The 25408-nt window shown below is 50.6% G+C and overlaps 1 protein-coding gene across 2 annotated transcripts in view; it reads right to left on the minus strand.

The window, feature by feature from the left end:
• The window catches only part of Slc45a4 (solute carrier family 45 member 4), a 74679-nt gene extending 51190 nt beyond the window's left edge, over nucleotides 1–23489 (minus strand). The window contains exon 1 of one of the 2 annotated variants that reach the window (XM_028886023.2): nucleotides 23430–23489. The gene's annotated coding sequence lies outside the window, so the exon portion shown is untranslated. Of the gene's footprint in view, nucleotides 1–22839; nucleotides 23356–23429 lie in introns of those variants that run through there. The other variant, XM_028886021.2, reaches the window with a different exon arrangement.
• Between the last annotated feature and the right edge of the window lie 1919 nt (nucleotides 23490–25408).

A 25408-nucleotide genomic window follows, 5' to 3' on the forward strand; every position in this document is an offset into this window, starting at 1 on the left:
TGTACAGACCTTCCCTAGGCCCTGGTGCTGTTCACAACCCTGCCACCCAGTGCCATGGACGGCAGGAGAGGAAACCAGGATGTGTGTGACACCGCACGCTTGGGGGGTCTCAACTTCTCCAGAGATCCCAGGAGTCCACATCAGGGACACTGAGAGCTTCATCTGCAGGGATAGCTGGCAGCCTGGTGGCACAGAAAAGAGCTGGAAATGGAAGGACAGGCCATGCCATCTTTCACAGGAGTTCTAGGACAGATCAAACAATCTGAACATGTTCCTGTGTAGATGCTGCTGAAAGGTTCAGCAGGTCAGAGCCAGGACACTTTCACACAGACCTTCTCCAGAGCAAACCACTTCAACAGGGCCCCAAACGACGGCCTGTCCACTGGCTTTAGAGGGCACATTCAGCACCATGCTTCTCTCTAACCACAACATTCTCGCTAACGAACTGCAGGAAAGCCAGGAGAACGAAGAGTCCCAAGGCCTGCCCCATGGCACAGGGCCCAGGCAGAACACACGAGAGGCAGGCGAGGGTTCTGGGGGCAAGGACGGCCCTGGCCTCCTCGAGGCACACTTCAGTTCTCTGGATGGAAAGTTGGCCACAGCTGGCAAAGCTGCCTGGTGTCTATAAAAGTGTTCTTCCCAGGAGACGGCTGGAAACAGACACTCAGATACTTTCATTCTTTTCCTTATTTGCCGTTCTGAAAAATAAGCTGTTCTTCCTACTCTGCAATGGAATAGGGTCAAAATCTTCCACAGTCAACAGCAACCCAAAGAAAAAGAGCACCAGATCCAAGATATTTCCAGTTTGGCAAGTGGCCCAAGGTAACTCTATGCTGTTTACTTGGTGCGAGCAGAATTCGCCTGGGGATAAAAAACTAATCCCATAACCAGTCAGTCAGTGTCCCTGAGTCGTGGAGGCAGAGGCTGAGGCACAGGCAGCTTCTCACACCCTCCCCATCCCAATGTTCCTGTCTCCAGAGTTCTGTAAAGCCTACCACCTAGCAATGTCCACTCAAGGTCCACTGTGATGTACAAAGCCTGCATGTTCCCAGGGCTGGCCACAGCCACCCAACTAAGTGACCTACTGATCTATGCAGAGGCAGGGTTAGCAAGGGCCTGTGCAGAACGGCCCCTGGGGCTGACAACAGAGCTCAGGGTTCCAATGCTCCAAAGGAGACAGCAGCCATCGAAGGACAGGGCCCTCCTGAACTTCCCCTGACCTTTCAAGGATGCTCCAATTTCTGATGTGATAGAACTCCGCCCTCCTTTTTTATGGGGCTATCACTGTGAACTCTCTTTACCAGCAGCCAAGGGAATCATGCATGAGAACAAAAAAGGTCATTCCAAGGGCCCATATGTGGATCAGGTGCCCAACAGCAGAGATGAGCCTTGACCTAAAGCCAAAGTGTATCACACATGTCCAGAGGTCTGCAGGGCACTCCTGGGTACACACTCACTACATGTGTGTGAGCTTTAGGCCTGTGCTAAAACCTGTGTGATAAAAGTGTGGTAAAGCCTGTGTGGCCTACATACGAGAGGCATAACCCACTGCCTCCACTACACAGTGCTTCTCCAGGACACACACCTACTACATAAGCAGTACTCAGAAGGACAGGCCAACAAAAGATACAAAGAAAAATGGAACGCATATAGCATGGGAATCCTGAGGCAGGGAACCCAGCTAAACAGGCCAGGGAGAAAGAACACTCTCTGCAGTTACCCCCTAGGGTCTGCTTGCCTCAGCCAGGACATTTAAAGCTTTAAATTTCAATCTTTTCTCAGGGAAAACCCTCAAGAGACTAAATGATGAGCGTCACCAATGATTCACGATGCGCCTCCACATTCCCAAGGCCAGGGAGAGGGCTCCCAACCCATGGTTTCTATTCCAGACACTAGCTCCAGGAACTGGGGCAGAGCAACAGCAGGGGCAGGAGTGAGGGACAGGCACAGGGCATCCAGTGGCTCTTCTCTAGCTGAGCACACAGCCGGCTTGAGTTAGCCACTACTGACTGGGGAGGTCCCTTCAGTTTCAACCTGAGATCTAGCTGTGGACGGTACCGAGAGTCACCAAGACATGAAAGGAGATTCCTAGCTCCAGCCAAGAGCCCACGGTAACTCCACTGTGCCAGGTCCCCACATCTCTGCTACCACCTACAGACAGCCTCTAGGAAAGCGGATCAGAGCTCGCAGCTTCTCTCCCCCCATTATCTGCTGGAACTAAGGACAGAGATCAATAAACAGTGGGGTTTGTTGAATGTCCTGAAAAGTCTTCACTCTCAGCATCAGAGGCCAGCATCCTGCTCAGGGACCTCTAACAGGGCTCCAAACCTGTCCTTAGTCACTGAGAAGTGGCCTCAAGCGCAGTGATTAAAGCAGATCAAGGCAGGAAGTGGTCAGCATATAAGCCTACATGCTACTGAAACCTTTAAAGATTGTTCTGTGGGCCGTGGCAGCACACATAGTTCCAGCACTTGGATCACAACAGGTTCTAGAACAACATGGGCTACGGTGAGTTCCAAGACCACCTAGGTTAGAGTAAGACCCTGTCTCAAAATACCAACACACAGACCTAGATGAAGGCTCAGCAGTTAAAAGCACGTTGCTGCTCTTACAGCAGACCCAGGTTTGGTTCTCAGCACCCACATCAGCCACCATACAACCACTTGTAAATCTAGCTCAAGGGGATCTGATGCCCTATCCTGGCCTCCACAGGCACAGCATTCACATGGATATCACCATGCTTAGACACTCATATATACACATAATTAAAAAATTAAACTAAAATCTTAAACAACACACACTCCCCTCTTTTAAACACACCCTCTACTGAAACTACTCTCTTTTTTGAGACAGGGTCTTGCTAAGTAGCCTGGGCTGACCCAGAATTCAGGATCCTCCAGTCTTAGCTTCCCAAGTACTGACAATACAGGTATGTGCTCTCACACCCAGCTTATTCAAACTACTTTCAATCCAGAAAATGAAAGTGCTAGCAAAGTAACCCTTATTTTTCAAAAGCCACCGAAACAGCCAGGACCAGTACTGGCTCCTGGTCCTTGCAAAAGGCCAGAATCCATGAGGAAGGGATGGCTGGAGTCAGCTGCCTGTCACCGGTTGTGGTCCTCCCTAACATCAATTTCTACCATCCTCTGCAAGCCCACTTATACCTCAATGGAAGCCACCAAATAAATTATCAGTGCAGTGTCAACGGGAACATCCCAGATCTCCATGGTTTGCCCTGCCCCAATCAGATTCCATCACCGACTATTGAGAAATGTAGCAACAACTTGAGCAGAACAGGAGCCCCAGGCCAGCACAGTCTCCAGCATGTCATACAACCTCCTCAGACAGCAGGACATTGTGCCAGAAAAGAGCAAGAGCCACTCACTGAGGCAAGGCCCTGGAGAAGGACCCTCACTGTAAACTCAGCACACCTCACTCTTTCCTCAAAAGACTAATTTAGGGAGAACACATGACCGCAACTCCCCAGACCCTCTCTGGGGATGCTGGATTCATGGCCCAACACTCTGCTGCCCGGCCTGCTGACAGGTGAGTTCACATGGGCCTGAAAGTCACCAGCTAAAGCAGATCAGATCTCACTCTACCCCCTCCCCTACCCCCCCAAGTCAGCTGAGCCCCAGGCACCAACCCTTCAGAGGACTCCTTAGAGGGAGTTCCCAGAGCTGGGCACTAGGCTACTGACCCAGTAAGCTGAGCTGCCAGTATGGATAGTCAGCTACAACATATACGGAAATTATTTGGGTGTTTGTAAAAAAAAAAAAAAAAGACTATATTCTTTCCGGTAGCTAATAAATCCAAAAATAAATGAATGGAAGAAGCAGGTGTCTTGGCCAATGCTGTGATTCCGACACAGGCTGAGGCAGGAGGAATGCACTGAAAGGGAGTCAGACTGGGCTACTGAATAGTGACATCCTGGGCTACAGCACAAGACTGCCTCAAAGCGGAGGTGGGGGCGGAGGAAGGCCTGGGACAGGGATAGACCGCGGTCTGGAGAGGTAGCTCAGTGGTTAAGAGCACTGGCTGTACTTGTGCAGGCGCTGGATTAGTTCCCAGCACCCACACGGCGGCTCACAAGCTTCTGTAACTACACACACACACACACACACACACACACACACACACACACACACACACACACACACACAAATAAATAACATTTTTCTTTAAAAGAGGCTATAAAGGCTATAAAAATTAATGTAAGCTGGACTTGCTAATCCCAGCACTGGGGAGAAGGAGGATTGAGTGGAAGGTCAGTCTACTCACCCATATATGGGGCTCCCTGCAGGCCTTGCTATTTCAATCACCTTCCAGGCAAGCTGCTCCCTCTACTGGGAGCCCCCTACCAGCATCTTGACACCTGGATTGAGCTCCACACAGGAGGGACCCTGTGCCCTAACATGAGCCACAGATACCCAGTGCTCACTCTACCTCCCAGTCATCCATCTAGCCCTGTCCAGCCCAAAGGAGCCTGACCTGTTCCTCCTCCTGTAAGAGGTGGCTGGGATCCTCACAGGTCACAATACTCAGCTCTGCCCTGCCCCATATCAACAACTCCACAGAAGCAAAAAGCCCTTCCATGCCCAGGACTCATACTTGTCCTCGTGGGAACTGCAGCGCCTGTGTGTTTGGGTTCATCTTCGGATCCCCGCAGACGCTGCCTACTCAACTGCTTCATGTGGGTGTGCAGCAAGCGTAGCTGAAACTCACAAGGTACTTCCTATGAGCCAATTTCTAAAACTCCCTCTATACTAGCTACTAACCTCACAGCAATCCCATGCGGGGAACTCTATCATTGGTCTCATTTTACAGAGAAGAAACTGAAGCAGGAAAGACAAGAGCAGAAACCTACAGCCTGGCGTCAGAGCCCTCCCCCCCCCCTCGACTTCTGTCCTGTCTGCAGCATCTCCAGAGACCCCAACTTCCCTAGAGAAAGGAGGGCAGGCTGAGGTGTTCATTGATTGGTGCCTAGTGTGCATCACAACCAGTCTAGGGCCTAGGGAGGAAAACCTTGAAGGCCTCAGGCACCCAGAAGAGGGAAGAGGGAATGGATAGTGAGGTCTGGTTGACGAGGTCTGACTGGCTGCGTTCTCCAGGAGCAAGGCCAGAATGGTTCTCCCCTCTTCCTGTTGTCAGTTGGACAAAGTGAGTCTGGGACAATGTGTGAGAAGGGAAGGGTGATGTGAGATGGAAAGTGTGGGAAGATACCCAAATACACCCAAGCATTCATAGGGAGTCAAGACAGACCGAGAACCTGACTCAGGGAAGGTGACCTACACAGCTGGGCAGCTACCTGCACCATGTACGCTCTCTTCCCAATACAGAGATTTAGGGCAAACCAAGGAATCTATTAAAGTACTCCCCAAGCAGGAGGGAGTGGGTACAATCTCAAAGCAGAGAAAGCTCTTCAGTCTGCACATGAAACTTCCAAAATACAGAGGAAAAAAAGAAAGATGAACTAGCCCACGTGAAAACCAAACCTGGGAATAGAGGATACCAGCACTCTGAGCTACGGCAAGTCCAAAGACAAACTGGGATGGCCCTGTCAATACAAAAATGGACTGTCACTAGCAACAGCAGCTTCTCCTGAGAGGTTCACTTTTAGGGGGTGCAATAGAGCTATGAGGGGAGCCCTTATCCACCCTACTCACCCATCAGGTGGCCCAGCAGGTCCATATACAGCTATCTCTCCTACAGAGTCTACACACAGTGCTGCTTTGGGTCCAAAGCTGATACCCAGCCCCAGTCCTCTACCTGTTGTTTTGGGGACATGGCAGGGGCTGGACAGTTTGTTCTGCTCTTCAGGCACCCAGCCAGCTACTATGGTACCACTGCCAGGTGGCGGGGTGGGGGTGGGGGGGCAGTGTTCTGTGGGTATGCTCTTCCATGTAAAGCCAATAGGGAGCTGGACCAGACAGATACACAGGATACTAAGTTGATGTGTAAGCTGCAATGAGATCTGACTGGTGAGCCATAGGCGCTAGTCCTTGGCCATGCAGAGAGAGGGTTAGGAATGCCCCATCATCCCAGGAGGAAAGACAGAAAGTGTGGGCATGTGGTCCAAAGGAACAGGGTACAAGCTTAGCAAACTGTGGCTCAGAGCCACAGATAAACCCCCAAGAAAATGGCTCCAGGGAGCCTTCGGCACAGAGGCCAGAGCAATGACGGTTGGAGGAGATGAGGGAGGAAGGGCAAGCCCCATACACTTCTGAGAAAGGCCACTGTGTAGGAAAAGGACAGAGGACTGCTAGCAGGCACTAGGTGGTCAAAAGTGCTAGACTTTTATCCTGTCACAGAAGAAAGGATGGCCAGGCATTGTAACACATCCATAATCCCAGCACCCAGGAGGCTGAGGCAGGATTATGAGTTCAAGATTAGCCTAGGCTACATAGCAAGAGACTATCTTGAAAAGAAGAAAACTGTAGGATGACCAAAAGCCCCTAAGCCACAAGTAAGAAGTGATACTATCTAAATCATGTTTCTTCATGGAAACAAGGGCTGAATGCTACAGCTTGTCAGGGACAGAGTGATGGCAGAGGTGACCTTTATAAATGGGGTGAACGGAGTTCTCCTGGGCCCACATGCCAGGAAGCCAGATGCTACATCTGTAGAAGCCACACTGAACGGGAGTAGGTTTCCTATCATAAGAGGAACTAAGTGGCCACATGCCAGAGACTCTGGAGGTCCCTATGGCTGCAGCCTCTGCAAAGGGGTTCTCAAGGGAAGCCAGTGAGCAATGCTGGAGAGAGCGGACAACTCCAGTCCTCCAGCCCAGTCAGAGATATGCACAAGGCAAAGCAGCAGCATCTCGTCCCTGCCACCCCTGTGGTCAAAAGCCAAATACCACCTTAGATAGCAGGCTAGGACTCAGGGGCTCCTGATAGGACAGGCTCGACCCCACAATGGTCCTCCAGCATCTGCAGCTCTTACTGAAACAAAAAAATAAATGAGCTACTGCAGAACTGGAACCCTGACAGCCAGGTGTCCTCAAGAGCTTAAAAAGAGAAAGTAAAAGTGTATTACACAGCCAAGCGGTGGTGGCACACGCCTTTAATCCCAGCACTCGGGAAGGAGAGGCAGGCGGATCTCTGTGAGTTCGAGGCCAGCCTGGGCTACCAAGTGAGTTCCAGGAAAAAGATGCAAAGCTACACAGAGAAACCCTGTCTTGGAAAAAAAAAAAAAGTGTATTACACAAATATACCACCTAATATGATATACCTACTTCAATATACAACACATAGTACATGCAATTTATACATTTGCACTCTAACATGATAGATCAGAACACATCAATGCGATATATAAACTACCTTCTACAATACGATATCAGGCCAGATACAAAGGAATACATTTGTCATATAGATACATTCATCCACACAGTCCTTATCTCTGCTGTCCATATATCCCTGACTTCTACATCTGCAGACCTAACCAACTGTAGGTACAAAATACTCACATAATTTCATGTGGGCGGAGAACAGACCTTTTTCTTGCCACAACTCCCGAGCGACACACTACAGTGGCCGTTTACACAGACAGTGCTTACACTACAGTGGGGTTAAAGGTATCTAGAGATGACGTGACGGGTAAAGGACAACCATGCAGACTACAGCCGAACACTGCCACTTGCCCTAAGGGACTTGGGGATCAAGGGCTGGCTGCACTTTTGCTGCCTATCTGGCTGTGGGGTTAGGCAGGCATGCAGATGCAGGTCTACCAGGGCTCCTCTCCAGGACTTTGTGGTCCTGGCAATAAGGTCCCACGGGGTCCCACAAGCTGCAAGTTTCTGGCCATTCTCCTACCTTCTCTGCCCAGAGTTCAAAATTCCACTTTCCAAGGGCTAGAGGGATGTCTCAGCAGTTAAGAGCACTGCTCTTCCAGAGGACTCGAGTTCAATTCCCAGCACCCACATGGTGGCTCACAACCATCTGTAATGGGATCTGATGCCCTCTTCTAGTTTATATGAAAACAGAGCACTCACATTCATTAAACAAACAAACAAATAAGTAAGTAAATCTTCCAACAAAAGAAAGAAAGAAAGAAAGAGAGAGAGAGAGAGAGAGAGAGAGAGAGAGAGAGAGAGAGAAAAGGAAGGAAGGAAGGAAGGAAGGAAGGAAGGAAGGAAGGAAGGAAGGAAGGAAGGAAGGAAAGAAAGAAAGAAAGAAAGAAAGAAAGAAAGAAAGAAAGAAAGAAAGAAAGAAAGAAAGAAAGAAAGAAAGAAAGAAAGAAAGAAAGAAAGAAAGAAAGAAAGAAAGAAAGAAAGAGGGAGAAAGAAAGCTCCACTTTCCGCTCCTTCATGGCCAAGTCTTATCTCAGGCACATTTTCCAATGTGACATTGTTGGTTCTTTTAGGTAGCCTTGACTTTCTGTGGTGCTCCCTGCTAATTTTAACTCCCCTAAATATTCCCACAAAGAGGCTGTCACAACAGCAGCCAACAGTCACTTTGCATAGCGTCCAATTCCACAGGTTTGCGGATAGGTGAGTACCTGGCATGGACAGAGTTCCAAGGCCACCGTCATTAATTCTGTCAATGTGATGAAAACAGACACAAAAGCTGTAAGGGCAACCCTCCCGGGCTTGATCTCTAATGGAGACAGAGCAGAGGAATACTAGCACACAGGTTCACAAGTTCCTCCAGCTCTGTTCACAAGTTCCTCCAGCTCTGATGACCAGACCTCCATTTCCAGAGCCCAGAGACTGCCTAGCAGTCTACCCTATCCAGAGACAGGGCAAACTGGGGCCTCCCAAGGTGGGCATTAGGAAACACATGAGCACCCACTAGAATGTACACCAAACCGTGTCAATTTGTGTTGTAAGAAAGACAGGGCACAGCTCTCACTAGATCCCAAAAGAAATACTCGTGACAGGGAAAGAAAGATGCCCCAGGCAGGAGACAGGGTGCTGAGGACAAGCCACATGGCCTCAAAACTGGTTAAAGGACTTTCTGCTGGGCTGTGGTTATGACATCATCCTTTTGGACTTTTAAAAATCTATCCTCCCTCTGTTATTGCCTTTAGTAGTATTTAGTTGAGCAATTTAGGTTTGTACGAAAAAGAAAGGAAAACAGAGGGGCTAGAGAAGCAACTCAAAGGCAGAGCTCTTGCCTGGTACATATGAGGCCTTGGAGTCTGTCTCTAGCACAAACCAAAAGGAACACAGAGAAGCAGGTGCAGTGGCCCACGCCTGTGGCCCCAGCCTCTCCCCAGGCTGAGGTGGAAGGGTGCCTGAACACAGTTAAGAACAGCCAGGGAAAAGGACAACACAGCCCGGCCGTGGTGGTGCACACCTTTAATTCCATCACTCAGGAGGCAGAGGGAGGCAGACGCTGAATTCAAGGCCAGCCTGGCCTAAACAGTGAGTTCCAGGACAGCCACAGTTACACAGTGAGAGTCTGTCTCAAAAAAAGGAGGAAGGGAGGCGGGAAGAAGCAATATATTAAGACCTGCCCTGCCCTCCTCCTTCTCCAGGAACAAAGATAGCTTTTAAGTTTCAGGAACTCGAAGAAGCAGGCCAGGTCACCAGGCTGAGACCCGTGCAGAGCTCAGCAAATACACTTGATGGTATACGAGAACATGGGTCAAACTGTGTTTTCTAGAAGCAATCCTGAGGGCCAGACACAAGTATAAACACCTTGAAGTAGAGCTGTCACTCTGTCCAGTCAAACCAAGCGAGGGAGGCACAGAGGCGCCAGTGTCTGCAGTCAGGCTGAGTGTTCTGCCTAGTGAGAGAAGGTGAGCCTGCTTGTTTGGGGCCTTCTGGGCATGGCCTTAGCTCCCCGTTTTGAGAAGCAACCCAGGCCTGGCCCTCTGGAGGAAAGGCAGAGCTAGCAACAGACTCAGCAAAACCCTGGTTTCACATTTCATAATCAACACATTCCCATACCCAGATAAACCGTCCAGTCCCCTCCCCCTTCAGCTTAAGCAAGCTGCCTAGCACACCCCCTTCCTGCTGGTTCCAGAAACTAAGCTTACAATCTATGCCATGCTTGGCTCCTGGAGCCCCTGCACCTGCCTGCTAGGTATGCAGGGAGCTGTGAGGCCACCCTAGCATGCAGCTGGCAGAAACCAGGGTCGACAATGCTCATACTATCCCTGGGATGGCTCGCACAGCACACTCATAGAAAACATCCCCAGGGAGGTCACAGCTGCAACTAGACCCACCACACCCCTCTGAGTCCTGCCTTCTCAGCTACACTGGCCAAGTCAGATCCCTCCCCCTGCTTCTCCCCAAGACCCTAAGCACTCATGAACTCACAGCCAGGGACTCTCACCACACAAGGGCCATGTCAAGTAACTCCAAGGGAGAATGGCCAAGGACTCTTTCAGATCAGTGAGGGTCACCATCAGTTGGCTGCACCCCTCTGTTGAAGGTCCAACCCTTGCCAGTCCCCCGCCCCCATGGTTCTGATTCTGTTCTTTCATCCTATGCTCCAAGGCCATGGGTAGAAGCTCCCCTGCAGGCTGCTCTCTTCACCCTGCACTCTTTGCAGACAGAGTCCTACAATTAACTCACCTCTTTCCCTCCCTCTACTCACAAAGGTCTCACACTCCCTGACAACACCAGGATCTGCCTTTCAACAGTCCCCTTGCATGTACAAAGCCTCATGTGCCTGTGCACACAACTAAGTCTCCATAGAGCCCCAGAGCCATTATCAATTAAAAAACAAAAACAAAACAAACCAACAAACAAAAACTGTGCAGGAGGCTCACAGCTGTATTGCCAGCACACAGAAGGCAGAAGCAGGAGTTCGAGGTCTAGCTAGAGGCAGGCTTAGTGTTTGTTAGTGCTAGAACTTGTCTAGCACCCAGTCTCAAACCCAGTACTACTGAGAGATAAAAATAAAGAAAAAAAAAGTTTTTCTTGAAAACAGGAGCTTGAGGTCAGCCTAGGCTATATAGTCTAGACAAGGCTGTGTTATTGAGGGCCCCCCCCCAAAAAAAAATCCAATGAAAACAAAAACAAAATCCCAAAGATCAGCAAAGCTTAGCAGTCTATTCTACTTTGGCAAACAAGGCACTGGATAGTCTGGAGAGGGCAAAAAGAGCATGGGCAACAGGGGGCACAAAGGCTGGGGTGCAAAAGGCTGGGGTGTGGGGGACTGCAGAAGGCAAGCAGGATTGTAGAGTAGGAAGGTTCACCCTGCGTGGCTGAGGGACACCTGGGTTTCCCCAGCTTTATCATGCCTGTTTTACAGGTGCAAGCCCCCAGACCAGAGCCCCACAGCTTGGGAGGAAGGCATCAAGTCCTGCTGCTACAGACCTCCAGCCCCAGGCACAGACCAGAATATCCAGGATCACCGCTCTCCCTTTAGGTGACCAAGGCAGAACCTGGTCCACCAGGGAGGAGGAGGAAGAATTGTTTTAGACGTGGACACCGTTGCTCACAGCTTCCTTTACACTGAGATAGTGCCACAAAACTTCAAGTGTTTGGCAGGTGACCCAAAGACACCCTATCCATAGTCCTTACACCTGCTACCATGTGGCAGGGCCCAAGACACAATGAAGCTGCACCATGGCACCCAGAGGTATCCAGAAAGGTTCACCTGTCTCCTGAGCTGCCTGGTAGGCACTGGTGGTCAGGCAAGCTGCCCAGAGGCTGCAAGTCCCAGGGGAGGTGACCCCAGACACACCACCACTGTTTCCAATGGGTTGTTTCTAAGATGAGGTGGATAAAAACAAACCCATGGGTGACAGAAACAAACTCTCAGTGCTAAATGCCACAGAAGATGGCTTTCCAAGGTCAAGGACCCTACACTCCTGCCTGGGATCCAGGCTGGTCTCCTGGTTATGAGGCAGGGGGAGATGCCTCTTTCAGCAGGACTGACTAGGCCACCACCCAGGCCTGCCCACCCCCTTCCCAGAAAGCTGAGGACCAGGCCCTGCCTTTCCCATTGCCTATGAAAACAACTGGAAGCAAGCAGAGGTCCTGCCAGCTCCACCTTCTGAAACAGCAACTGCCGCTCAGATGCAGGCCAGCGGTGGCCTGGCCCCCAGAACAGATAACACAGCACCCCTGGCTCCAGAACCCTGAGTTCTTACTCTGTATATCCTACAAGGCCAAGGTCACTTCTTAGTTCATCTCACACTGTGCTCAGCACACTCTAGTACAGACAGTCAGGAGCTAGATGCCCAGGTAAGAACTATCACAGCCTCCATGCAACATGGGTGATTCAAAGTACATGTAGCACTTCAGGCAGTCAGTGCACACAGGCAGGCCAGCTGGAACTGGATCCAACAGCAAGACAGGGGCCATTTCAAGGCATGCTAACTATGTGCTGTGCCAGCCAGGTTCTATGGTGATTAAGGTCACCCACAACTAACTAAAGGAGAGTGCTATGGCTAGAAAGCATGTACCCTCCAATCACATGCAGGAACCCTCTAAGGTAGTGGGGATTGAGTGGTGATGAGGTCATCAGAGTAGAGACCTGAGTGAAATTCTCATCTTCATGGAAAAGTTAGGTTAAGGCCTTGCCCCATTTTTACCATGACGCTACAGCCACAAGGCATCTCTTTCAAATACCAACTGTCCCTTCCCTCAGCAGACAGTCTGAGAGCATCCTGCTCTTGAATCTCCAACCTCCAAGCCCATGGGAAGTAAGTTGCTGTTTTTAAGGCCCCAGCCTACAGTATTGCTAAGATCCTGGCGTCTCACTGAATTCAGCATATCCAACACATTCAGTCCCCAAGGGGGGAACTCGGGACCAGGACTCTTCAGTGTTGTACAAGTATTAGCATCACAACTGCCTTCCCTGGAGCCACTAAGATCCAATGCACTAGGACGGACACCAGGCAAATAGGGCCACAGACAGGAGGAGGAACTCCCTGCCTGATCCCAGCAAAGCTCTGTAGGAAGACAAGCCTAAGACTCCTAAAGCAGAACTGTGTGGGCACCAACAAATCCCTGGGTGGGCCAGGACCTGGGCAGAGCATGGGGAAGCCCACGGTCTCTGTTTATGATTGTGCCATTCTATAGGGAGAAGCCATTGTCTGTACTGATGTCTTCCAGTCTCCCACAGACCCATGTAAAAACCCTATCTGGGCCTGACACCACAAACCAGCATCACTCCCAGCACACTTATCAGGGCACAGCTTCCCTGGCCGCAGAGATGGCACAAACTGTCAGTGTGCACTGATAACGGGTGACAATGCCACCGTCTGCACCCACAGCTGCTCCTACCCTGGAGACCTGCAGACAGAGCTTGTTGCTCCTCTACATCTCCCGCAATTATTGGTGACACAGCCACAGGCCAGTCTTACTCCTTCAAAAACCTGTTCTGATTTCATTCTGCACTCAACTGGTTTAAGCATCGCCTCCCTCCAGTATCTTTCACACACATAGAGTATCAGGAGGAAATGACACTCAAAACTGGAAAAACAAGCCAGGTATGGTGGCCATATGCCTATAATCTCAGTGCTTGGGAAGTAGAGGCAGGAGGATCAGGAGTTCAGAGGTCAGTCTCAGCTGCACAGTAAGTTGACTGTCAGCCTCAGCTACATGAGGCCCAGTCTCAGAACAAAAACAAATTTTTTTTTTTTCTTTTTGGTTTTTGAGACAGTGTTTCTCTGTGTAGCTTTGGTGCCTGTCCTGGATCTCGCTCTGTAGACCAGGCTGACCTCGAACTCACAGAGATCCACCTGCCTCTGCCTCCCAAGTGCCACCACTGCCCGGCCAAAAACAAAAAAATTTTAATTAGAAGGACAGGGCTGGCAAGTTGCTCAGTGGTTGGGTGTTCACCTAGAACGTGAGGTCCTAGGTTCCATCTCAAGAACCAAAACTGCCAAACCTTTTAGGGCATGATGACACATGGCTGAATCCCAACAGTCCCAGAGTTTAGGAGACTGAGGCAGAAAGAGGATGAGTTCCAGGCCAACCTGGGCTACATAACAAGATATGTCGAGATAAGACAAAACAAAACAATAACAACGACAAAAACAAAACAGTTCAGACTAGAAACATGTAGACAGCTGTAGTGTGGGTAACAAGCCGAGACGACTATCTCACTGTGTTATTCACTTTTCTAGGTGATTGAATGTCCAACAACAAATTTCAAAAACAATCTTCTGATCAGATCAGCAACTACCTGGCTGGACATCTTCCAAAACTGGCCCGGGTCAGAGGTCAAAGTCGCTCAATGTTCCCATGTCTGTCTGCTCACCATGCCCAGAAGTCTGGCCACATAGAAGGATCATCAGGGTGGAATAGAACTCGGAACCAGCCCTGGCCTAGCTCACAGGCTAGCTGGCAGGATGGAAATGATGAGACAGGGACAGAATTGAGCACCAGGGCGCGCTCACCAATGCCACTGGCCATGTACTAGGGAATTACAGCAGGGGGTGGCTGCATGTCCTCACAGCCTTAGGGAACCAGGTGAGACAACACAAGGCGGGAGCCCAAGAGTCCCCTCCCCGCCCCCAGGGATCCTTCCTGCCACACTCCTAATAGAGGAGCCTAGGACCAGCAGCTGAGCAGCCAGCAGCCAAGATGAGCCTCCTCCAGCAGCAGGCACTCTCTTGGCATGGGTAGCACAGCAGAAGGGCCTTGAGCTGGAACACAAGGAAGAATGGCACTTCCACATTTCCCTGGGCAGAAAACAAACAGCATTCTAAGTTAGTGATCGACCTGAGACCATGAGCCATGCAGCCTGCTTGGCCGCCTGCGCTGGGGCTCTGGGCAAGCCATTTAACTTTCACATTCTATCAGAGGGCTCAGTGCTCTTTGTGTTAGTGGCTGTCACTCCTACTCTTCAAGTGCCTACTCCACAGGAACAAATACCCCTTGGGCTCACAGTTATCACACAGAGGCTAAGGCTGTGAGCAGTGGTGGTTTCTGGGCCAAGGCCACAAAGCCAAGGCTGGCCACTCCCTATTCCCTCCCAGGACAAGCTGGGCTCTGCCAAGCTCCCACTAAAGAGTAAAAGGTGCAGGCCCCTCCCCACTCTCTTCAGAATTAAGATCACTTTAGCTATATATGACTCATTCAACAAGAGTGGAAATGTTTTCAATAGCTTTGCAATTCCCTGCACTCTGCCTTAAGGACACAACTGCTGGGCCCCATCCCACACGTCCTCCCCAACACATACACACCCCTGCCAATTACAGGCTGCACAGACTGTATGGTGGAAACAGGACAGTTTGACCTACAACCTGACCTCTCTGTTCAAGCTCTCCTCCAAGTCAGAACTGCCTTCAAATGGTGCTGAGCAGTGGCAGAACAGGCTGGCCCACTCCTTGACCTGACTCCATCCAGCAGAGGGGAGTACTGCACAGAGGTATACAGAGCCTCAGCAGGGGAGGGCTTCCCTATTCCAAGCTTGAATGCAAACAGTTTTACATAAGCGATATGAAAAACCACTAATGGTCATTCCAGTATTCCTATCACTTGCCTGACTGGGAGGAGATTTGCATGCTGGAGGGAAGCCCAGGAGAGTGCAGTTATCTCTAAGGCAAGAGAGCCTCTACGCCTTCCTGTACCTGTTTTCCTTCGGCACACGTAGATTCTCCAAGTCAGGAGACCCTGCCCTCCATCCTGATGCCCGAAATACCAAGGAAACTGAAAAACAGCCGCTGTGCTGGAGACAGACCAATGAGACTGCATATTCTGGGGTCTCTCACCATCTCTACCAACCTCATTCTTTGATTTCTGTTGTCCCCTCTTTCCCTAGGAACACAGGGGACAGGGTCGCATCCCTATGCTGTCATGACCTTGCTCAAGCACTCTCCGCTGACACTTTGGCTTTCCTGGGTTTTAAGTCTTGCTCTGTAGCTCAGGCTGATCTCAGACTCCCAATTGTAGAATTACAGATGTGAGCCTCCACACCCAGCTCTCATGTGCTCTTACCTACACCAGCAGTGAGGCCAGAGATAGGTGGAAAGCCAGGCTGGGCCATGCTATGGATCTCTACAGCAGCAAAATATCCTGCCCACTGCCAGGCACACAGGGCCCTCTGGTCACAAAACTCTCCCATATGTCTGATTTTACTGCTCTCCAGCCATTGCTCTGTTCTGAGCATGAGGTTAGAGCATTTGTTGAATTACTAAACATCCCAACAACCCAGCACATTTACATGCCTTAGCAGCATCTGGGGACAGTCGAGTGCTCCACACCAGCCCATTCCTTAGGGTTCTTAGGAAGAGGCCCAATTTTCCAACACCCTAGTCTCCTAGTTCAGGTCCTCTTCATCATCGTCCCTAGCCCACCAATGGACCAGCAGGAACCCTCAGGCCTAGAGCACAGGAGGAGGAAGAGCAAATGGGAACACTGGATTACCAAGCAAGAGTCCAAGGAGCCCCAGGCTCAACCACCTTGGTCTTCCTACTGCTGCCTTTTTCTGGCAAATTAAATTTTAACTCAAGACATAATGTCACAGGCTTACATTTTAACCAAACCAAATAAAAATGCAAACCCCTAAGTGAACCACGAACGGCCTATGAAATTCTCCATCTTTCCACCATTTAACACCGAGCCCTCAGAAAGCATGCAACACAATACAGAGGTGCAAGACAGACGATCTCTAGTGACAGGCTCGACGAAACAAGGCCTTTGTTCCTCAGATACGCAGTACTGTGCATCTACAAAGGAGGCATGTCAAAGTGTGGGGTACCCGGCAAGAATATCCTCAGGGTCCCCGGGAACAGTCTCCACAAATCATCTCCTAAAACTAACTGCCTGACAAGTCCCTGGCAGGCCATCCCTAGACACAAGGTCACCTTCATGTTCCTTCCACACCTAGACAAAAAGGCGGCTGTCGGACAGTGTGATGGCTCATGCTTATAAGACCAGCACTTGGAGGCTAGGCAGGAGGACTGCTGCAAGTTCCAGGCCGGCTTGATGTAATGTACCTGTTTGTTTAAAAAAAAAAAAAGGAGGAGGAGAAGATGACGATGACGATGGCGATGACTGTTCTCACAGAATGTTCCAGCAGCAGAGGTCCCAGAGACAGTTCAGTAAGTCCTTTCCCTGAGACAGGCACCTTAAAGGTCCACCACTAAGCCACTCCACTCTGAGACCTAATTCCATGGCTTTCCGAGACATTCCATAACCTCTCCCTAGGCCTGAGGATGAGCTGTGGTTCTCTGACCAAGTCTGCAGACAATCATTACAAAGTCAAACAACTTTTCTGGACACAGCTTAAAGATCACAGAAATGTTCTGGAGTGCAACTTCCATGTACTTCTGTCAAGGAAAGAACCAAAGTAACTACCAATAAAAAGACTTTGCAATATAAAGGTAAGTTACATTCCAATACAATTTCACACGGGGAAATGGATCACCGCCATCAGTGGGGGTGTGACTTTCACACTATTAAGAACAATTTGTTCTTGTTCTTTTTAAGGGACACTGATGGTAGGAATGATATCACCAAAGTGTATGACATTGGATTTTACTTTCAAATGCCTGCAATACACTGCAAAGGACATCTTTTAAAGCTATTCAAAATTGGAGCTGGACAGTGGTGGTGCACTCCTTTAATCCCAGCACTCACTCAGGAGGATCTCTGTGGGTTCAAGGTCAGCCTGGTCTACAGAGTTAAGTTCCAGGACAACCAGGGCTATACACAGAGAAACCCTGTCTTGAAAAAAATAAAACAAACAACAACAAAAAAAATTGGGACAAAAAAGTTTAGATGTGTCCAAACTTTTGAATGTGCCCACAGTTTTTCAAAGCTATAGTATGGGAGCACTTGGGCAAAAATATGGGAAAACATCTCTCTTAAGGAAATTTAACTCACTACTTCAGATAAGAGTTTCTTCTGGTATTCAATTAGTCTTTCCTATGCCCAGCTTTGACCCTCCTGCCTCAGCATCCTGAGTGCTAGGATTACAGGTATGTACCACCATGCCTGGCTTTATACTTATTTTCCCCCTGATGTTTTGAGAAAGGGTTGGTCTTTACCCGACCGAGGCTAACCTAGAATTCATTATGTGGCCCAGGCTGACCTCAAATTCTGGGCCATTCTCTGCCTCAGCTTCTTGAGCACTGGGATTACAAGTGTGGGCTAACCTGCTGACAAGTGATTTTTACTTCCAGTAGAGATGCCAAACCCTGCCCTCAAAAATAAATGAATGAATGAATTAATTAATTAATTAATTAATAGATGGAGGGCCAATGAGATAGCTCAGCAGATATCAAACAGTACTTGTCATGTGAGCCTGGCAAGCTACAGAAAGCAGAAGAGAACCAACACCAAAGTCGTCCTCTGACCCCCACCTTTACACAGTTGCATGGTGGCACATACCTTTTACCCGTGCACTGGGGTTGGGGGGCAGAGGCAAGAGGATACCTGGAATTCACTGGCCAGCCCCCAGGCTCAGTAAGAGACCTTGATTCAAAATTAAGGTAGAGATCGGTAGAGGAAGATACCCAGTGTCAGTATCACACACACACACACACACACACACACACACACACACACACACACACACACACACGAACAGGTATATATATACACCACATACAAACAGCTGACAGACAGCTGCAGGTGTCGTACAGTGGTGGAGTGTGAGTGAGTACCACACTGGAGGCCCAGAATTCAATCCTAGTTCTCAAAAAATTGATGGAAAAATACTCTCTCCTTACTCCAAACCAAAAATCATACTCTGTAGACTGGTTGCACTTCCCTCAAATGATGACTAAGTTGTTGGCAACAGAGAGCTATTTATTATACTTTGGCTTACAACATCTAAGTGACTGCTTAAAATTATGCAGTAAGACTTGTACACAAAGTACAGTGCCCACTACACAGAACCAAATGCTTGCCCACCTCAATGTCTCAACGCTTCTTCATCTTCTAGTTCAAAGTGTGGCTTTTCTTACTCAAGATTTTCCCTTGTTTGAAATGGGGGATGTGGTGGCTAACCAAATCATGTGGCTGAGAGTTCAAGAGACACAAACCACAAAAACTCAAGCCAGGGGTTGGCCATGTAGGATCCACTGGCCGTACAGGATCCCGGTGTAGAAGGCACCTTGCTAGCGCCCTGCCCAACCCAACCACCGAGCTGGGCAAATCCTTCCACAGATGTGGGGTTCAGCAAAAGACAGGGAAGCCTAGTCTGCACAATGTCTCCCAGGCCTGAAGAGGCAAGGAAGCCAAGCTTAAGGATCAAACAGGTAAAGCAGCCGAGCGATGCTGGTACATTCCTTCCATCCCAGACCTAGGGAGGCAGAGGCAGGGGGATCTCTGTGAGCTCAAGGCCAGCCTGGTCTACATAGTGAGTTCCAAGACAGCCAGGGCTATATAGAGAAACCCTGTCTCAAAAAACCAAAAACCAAACCAAAACAAAAAGTAAAGCACATCCCAGGAAACATGAGGGTTCTGGGTTCTACTTGTGGGCAGCCTGGCACCCTCAGACCCCTGTACTTGGAGGCCACACTTAGCACAAAATAAGGATGCACAAGATAATGAAAGTGTTAGCCCCTTAAAAAAAAAAAAAAAAAAAAAAAAAACCGAGCCAGGTGTGGCAGCTCATGCTGGGAATCCCGACAGTTGTAGGGTAGAGGAAGGAGGATCAGAAGTTCAAGGTTATCCTGGGCTACACAGTGAATTCAAGACAAGCAAGAGCTATCTGAGATGCTGTCTCAAAAAACCACCACCAACAACAAAATAGGCCAGAGAGCTGACTCAGTGGTTAGAGCACTTGTTGCTCTTGCAGAGGACCTGGGTTCAATTCCCAGCACTCACATGGTGACTCAGAGCCCCCTGCAACTCCAGCCCCAGGAGATCCTCTTCTGTGTAACACCAGGCATACATGCAGTACACATACATACATGCAGACAAAACATTCATACACATAAAAAATTATAAACAAATAACAACCACACCCAAGCAGTAGCTGAAATACAGGCAACTTGGGACTATCCTCTCTCCACACTCAGGTTTTGTGTCCTTCCCCACAGCTCTCAACAGCCCAGCAAGACACACTGGGCCATCTCACAATGCCCGCCTGACATTCTGAGGCACTAGCACCCACACCCTCCAAAGGAAGGCACAAGGCTGGCCACTGCTCTCAAGAAGCCACCTGGGAACAGAAGTGGCCCCTTGAAAAGGAGCAAGAGGAAAGCTAACAGACAGACACACACAGAGAGACACAGACACACAAACACACGAGCGGGCTATGCCTGCTGAGTCTCCCAGTTCATTTTTTTTTTTTTTAAATAGGGCCTCGGTCTAGAAAGGGGACTCCGTGGTTAAGACCATGTATTGCTCTTCCAGAGGACCCAAGCTTGGTTCTCAGCATCCTTATCAGCCGGTTTACAACTACCTGAAACTCCAGCTCCTGGGGGAAGGGGGGCTAACACCTCTGGCCTCTGCAGGCAGCTTGCACTCTCATGTACACACCCACACAAAGAAAGACACACACACACACACACATATAAAATAAAAAATAAATTTTAAAAATTGAAAAGAGTGGTCTCCCTATGTATGCCAGACTGGCCTTGAATTTTCAATCCTGCTGCATCGATCTTCCTAATACTACAGTGTTTTACTCTTAAAACTACCTCACAGAGCCAGGCATGGCGGTACACAACTGTAATTCCAGCACCTGTCAGGAGGAGGCACCTGGGAGGTAGAGGCAGGAGTATCAGGAGTCCAAGGCTAGTCTCAGCTAGGAGACCCCCCCCAGTCTTTTAAAAAAAAAAAAAAAATCCCAAATATACACAAACAATAACAAACCCCAGGCACACTCCAGCCTTCACATAAAAGGTGCCTGTCGTGAGCCTGACCAGGTTCCTCAGGCTGGGAACAGGGCTGTCCTTTCCACCAGCATGGAAGAGGCCTCAAGTTTCTCTGAAAGGAGTATCACAGGGCTCAGAACTTGATAGTGAAGGGGGGGGGGGGGAGGCGCGCACCCGAGGCACATTTTGAAAGTTCCCATTTAAAAAGATCCTTGTTCATTGACTTTGGTGGAGCAGTTACGCTAATGCAAACAAGAGGAGCTTGTCTGGGCGCTGGTGGGGGAGGTGCTTCAGCTGAGCCCTCTGTAGACTGTGGCTTATGGGGTCTTCCACCCCCACGATGGCTCTTCATGCACGGGGTTGTCCCCACGACTGAACCTTCACTGGACACCAATGAACATTCACGTCGCCTGGCCTGCAGTCGAGTCTCCTAATGGCACATCACTAAGTGCACCATTGTCAACATAATTACATTATGATTTAAAAAAAAGAAAGAGAGAAAAATCTGGGTAACCACAGGAGGCGAGCATGGAGCAGCATCTTCACCCACCCTTAACAAGAACACAGCTTCTAGCACATTCTGGTTCCACAAATTACAGGCACGGTTCTGCCAGGGGTGTTCCCCAGGAGGGCACTAGCAATTTGGGGTTGTCTGCCACCTACAATGATCACCAGTCGCTCTTATTCAATGCCAGGCCACATAGCTGTCACTCACAAACCACCCCTTGCTGGCCACCCAAGGCTGGGGCACCAGGGTCCTCGGGACAGTGAGGAGGCAGAGACCTGGGCGACCCAGGCATCCTAAACCCTACCGCCACCCTCGCTCAGCCCTATCTGCCGTCTGGGTAACACAGATGAAATCAATTCAGCACCCCGAAACACCAGCTCAAATACCTTCTGACGCTCCTTTCCTGCACAGGAGACCAGGAGCTGCAGCATCACAGCCCCCTCCTCCCCTGCAGTTCTGCAGGGCAGACGGAGAAGGGCAAGCCCGGTTTATAGCTCCCTCAGCCCTTCCCCCTCCCCCTCCTCTCCAATAAGCAAAGTTGGAGGGTGTTAAAAGCGAGCTACCTTGGAGATCACCCAGTCCAATCTCTGATCCGCTTTCACGATGCGAGAGGGGCAAAGCCGCAGCACACAGCATCTCTCTCTGCAAGGGAAGCCAGTGAATCCTCCACAGCACTGGCTGCTCGCCCTGGGTGCTCACCCTGGATGCTCGCCCTGGGCAGCCTCCCTCCACAGACCCAGAGGTTGAGGCAGGGATGTCTCCCAAATAAATCACCCCCATGTATACCTAACATGCATTTCAAACCTTTCAAAGGAACAACTTCTTTTCAGCAGCAGTCACAAAAAACAATCGGCATGCACGTTACCAGAGTGGAGGATTTTCAGATGACCTACTTCCCCCAATCTCTCCCCCAAAGCACTTGATTTCTTCATTATGTCGGGGTCTCTTCCCACCTGGAGCCCACACAGCTGCAGGCCACGGTCACTGCCTCTCCCCCCTTCTCAGCAGCTTGTGCAAAATATCTCTGCAAAGCCTTAATCAACTTGCTCTTCTCATGCAGGATTCAGATCGAAGCAGCAAATCGAGGGTGTTGTTCCCATTTGTTCCCAGTTCCAGTGACCAGCCATTTGTCACCCTTAATCAGTAAGGCACCCCTCCAGCTTTTTACTTATGCTTTCTTACTACGAGAAAAAATAACAGGAAAAAGACAAGACTTCCACCACACCCTACCTGTCAGCAGACAGTGGAGCCAGCTGCAGGGAATGTGCTTAGAACACATTTCACGGTGCAGGAGGGCGACCCAGGTGTACTGTGGCCCACCCTCTGAGTTTCTGGGCCTACACGGACCACTAGAAACGACTGCTTCAATGGCTTATCTTGCAAATTCTGTTTGCCAGGCACTCGTTTTTGAACACCCTAGTAACAAGGAGCTGCAAACCCCGGTGTGTGTGGTCAGCTAGGGTACCAGAAGGGGAGACTGAGGCAGAAGTTGAAGCCACACTCCATCAGTACTCTACAGGGCAGGCAAAAAACCCCAGGCTCCCCAGGAGACCTAGCGCCTCTTCCCACCCATGGTTGGCCCCACCTTTTAGAATTACTACAAATAACTAACCAGCAGGCTGTGCTCCCCAACTTGCACATACCTCCCCTGGAAAAGCCCTCCGCAGGAGTGTGCTCTCCGGGCGCCCATCTAGCGCAGCACACCTTGGAGAGGAATGGGTTAAGCTCAAGGGACTTGAGGAAGATGGGTCTCGGGGAGTGGGACGGGGGCTTCTCCAAATCCGAGGCTCTGCACCTGGAGTGTAGTGCTCCCGTCTTCTCCAGGGACGAGGTGGGCTTCGGGAAATAAAGGTGGCCGCAAAGGGTCAGGCCACCAGCTAGCAGCGCTGCAAGCAATGTATGTTGGGGGACAAGGATAGAGAGCGGTGGCCCAGGAACATTTCAAGGTGGTGGGCCCAGAGCCGGATCAACTCCCAGAAGTTAGCAAGGGTCGGGCAGAGGAGGGTGCGCACCTAGCGCCAGAGGCGAGAGGTGAGCGCTGGGGTGGCCCCGGGCCGGTGCGCTAGGAGGCATACACCGCGGCCGCGGGGCCGAAGATGCGGACGAGCAAGGGCAGGTGCGGGCTGCAGCGCAGCGGCCGGGTGGGGGCAGGGGAAGACGCGGGGTCGGTCGGACCGCCGGTTCGAGGCCCGGGCCGCGCGGAGGGGGCGGGGCGGCAGGTGCGGCCGCTCACCTGTCTCCTCCAGCCGGGGCCGCGGGGCTGGCGGGGCTGGCGGGGCTGGCTGGCGGCTGGGGTGCGGGGCCCCGGGCGCACCGGGGCGGCGGCGGGGCGTCCGGGCGGCGGCTGCGCCCTCGGCGGCGGCCGGCGGGCGGGTCCGTCAGTCAGCGACTCGGGCACTGAGGGAGCGCTGCGAGGCTGTGGCCAGCGCGCGGGGACAACGCCGCTTTATCAGGTCGGAAACAGCCGCTGCGCGCCGCTTCCGCTGACGCAGCGCCGGCCTGCGCCTCATGACTATGCAGCAGAGTCGGGGGGCGGGGCCTGGGCGGCGCACGTCCATTGGTCGGCAGCGGCCTGCGGCCCCGCCCCTTGATGAGGCCCCGCCCCCTCCCCGCGCCCCGCCCAGGGCCTGGTGGTGGGCTCTGGAGGCCGCTGTGTGTTGCGCCGCCCTCGCCCGCCTTTCCTGCCAGACACCCTCAGGCTCTCCAGGCCACAGCTGTGTAGCTGCGATCTGGGCTCACCTTCCGCCAACAGAGTTGCACCCCTCCTGAGAGCAAACTGGTTGCTTGTAACTTCCCCATCCTTACTCCTTCTCAACCATCGCCCTCTCTGGGCACCTCTCCCTTCTGAAGCACTTGGAACGTCCGTCCGCTTAAGCCTGTGAGCCCTCTGGAGGGTTGGGTAGGATGGGAGCCATGAATGCCCAGGGCACCCAAACCTGGGCCACAGAGCCAGTCTCTCCCCAGTGCTGAGAAGCCAAACAAGGCCAGGTCCGGAAGGGGGCTGGACAGATACAAGAAGTGATGGGTGATGTCAGACAGCCTTGCTGGCATCCCAGCCCTGAGTCCATGCCAAGGTTTAAGTGGCTTTGGACGAATTACTGCACCTCTCCGGGCCCTGATGTCCTCATCCGTAAACCAGAAATCCTAAGATCTGTCTGAGAAACTTGGAAGGAATTTAGAAAGTGTCCTGCTCACTCTCCAGAACAGCTAAAATGGGAAAATCTGACAATGCCAAGTGTTGGCAAGAAAGGGAGCAACTGGAAGGCTTGTCCACTGCTATGGTGGAGATGTAAGACTCACCACCACCGGGATATCTGCTTTTTTATTTGTTTTTTGGTTTGGTTGGTTGTTTTTTTTTTTTTTTTTTTTGGTTTTTTCGAGACAGGGTTTCTCTGTGTAGCTTTGCACCTTTCCTGGGACTCACTTGGTAGCCCAGGCTGGCCTCGAACTCACAGAGATCCACCTGGCTCTGCCTCCCGAGTGCTGGGATTAAAGGCGTGCGCCACCACCGCCCGGCTTGGTTGGTTGTTTTTGAGACAAGATTTCACTATGTAGCCCTGACTGGCCTTGAATTCAATATGTAGACCAGGTTAGCCTCAAACTCACAGAGATCTGCCTGCCTCTGCCTTCAAGTGTCGCCACACCATGCCCACCCTGGGAATCTAAAGGATTCAGTGCCCAGTACTTTCATTGTTCTTAGCAGTGATGTTTAGAGTGCCCTCAAACTGGAAACTGTCCGGTGATAATGTGTCCATCATTAAAGGGTTATATAAATTGTGACATATCCATTCACTGGATTGACAGTGAATAATTTACAACTATAGGTGCTGGAGAGATGGCTCAGCGGTTAAGAGCACTGACTACTCTTCCGGAGTACCTGGGTTCAATTCCCAGCACCCACATGGAAGCTCCAACTATCTGTAACTCTAAGATCTGACATCCTCACACAAATATACATGCAGGCAAAACACCAATACAAACAAAATAAAAATAAATAAATTTTAAAAATTACAACTACATACAATGAATATGTGTGACTTTTTTTTCCCCCCAAGATAGGGTTTCTCTGTGTAACGGCTCTGGCTGTCCCAGAACTTGCTTTGTAGACAAGGCTGGCCTTGAACTCACAGAGATCCACCTGCCTCTGCCTCCCAAGAGCTGGGATTAAAGGCATGTGGCACCACCACCGCCTGGCAAATATGGGTGGCTCTT

Source organism: Peromyscus leucopus, chromosome 20, assembly GCF_004664715.2.
Source record: "Peromyscus leucopus breed LL Stock chromosome 20, UCI_PerLeu_2.1, whole genome shotgun sequence".
NCBI classification, from domain to species: Eukaryota; Metazoa; Chordata; class Mammalia; order Rodentia; family Cricetidae; genus Peromyscus; species Peromyscus leucopus.